The sequence below is a fragment of the Penaeus monodon genome, chromosome 21 (assembly GCF_015228065.2).
Source record: "Penaeus monodon isolate SGIC_2016 chromosome 21, NSTDA_Pmon_1, whole genome shotgun sequence".
NCBI lineage: Eukaryota > Metazoa > Arthropoda > Malacostraca > Decapoda > Penaeidae > Penaeus > Penaeus monodon.
The window spans coordinates 34,903,158-34,904,269 of NC_051406.1; positions in this window are offsets into that span (position 1 = coordinate 34,903,158).

Consider the following 1,112-nt stretch of genomic DNA (forward strand, 5'->3'; position numbering starts at 1 on the left):
TAGATTGACGAGATGAGGGCGTCGGGAGGGAATAAGCAGACAGAAGATGGGATAAAGAGAGAAATAGAAGGAGAGGTGTGTAATAGAGGAGAGAAAAGGAGATAAGGAGAATAAGACCAAAGATTTTGTGTTTATGCGTGCATTATATGTTTCTTTTTTGCATGAATCTTCATTTATCTTCGTCATCCTATGCATGCATCACCATGTCATTCTCTTCTGCTATGCTTACTATTCTCTTCCTGCACATGCCTTTCTCGGTCGCAATACTTTTTCCATAGTCTCGCCACACATTCTTCCATTTTCCCTCCCTTACAATTTTTCCGTTTTTTCTCCCTTCCATTTCTCCACATTTTCTTTCCTTCTCCCTATACGTAGAACATTCCGAGGGTGGCAATTGTCGGTGATTTAAAGGCCTTTACCGCCTCCCGTTCTAAGACCCTAAAAATCTATGGTATGATCCTGCTAATACGTTCTCTTTTACTCTGTCGCTGTGCGTTCTTATCGTTCTTCTTACCACAGGCTTTTTTCTTTATTTCCCTACACATTGATCTTCACTCCCTCTTACACATTTTCCTGTTCTTTATCCTATTTCCCACTTCCACGTATCTTCATCTTTTTCTCTCGTGTATCATCTTTATCTCTCGTCTCCTCCTACGCCTCTAAACCCGATCCCATCCACCAAAAGACATCTCTGACGGTGTGATTAATGGTCGCGGATCCTGTAACTTTAGGATCAGATACCCGGTCTTGCAGGATCTAAACTCGATCCCATCCGCTTTTTCTTCCTCATGGCTCCGTGAGAGAATACGCGGTTCGTTCGAAATTCCCACTAAATAACATTTCTTTGCTTGACTTTTGTGACTGTTATAATTACCTTTTCATCTGATGCTATTTGTTCATTATAATTTTCGAGGTATATAAATAATATTTCATGTAATATTTCTCCAAATACTGAAGTCGAAGGACGATCATTCTTAATATTGGCCTTCTCGTTACTGTTCTTCTTATCAATAGTGTTCGTCTTGTTCTTGTTCATACTATTATCTTCATCATCATGCTTAACACTAGCGGTACCCGTGAAGATTCTAAGGAAGAATATAGACGTACTACTT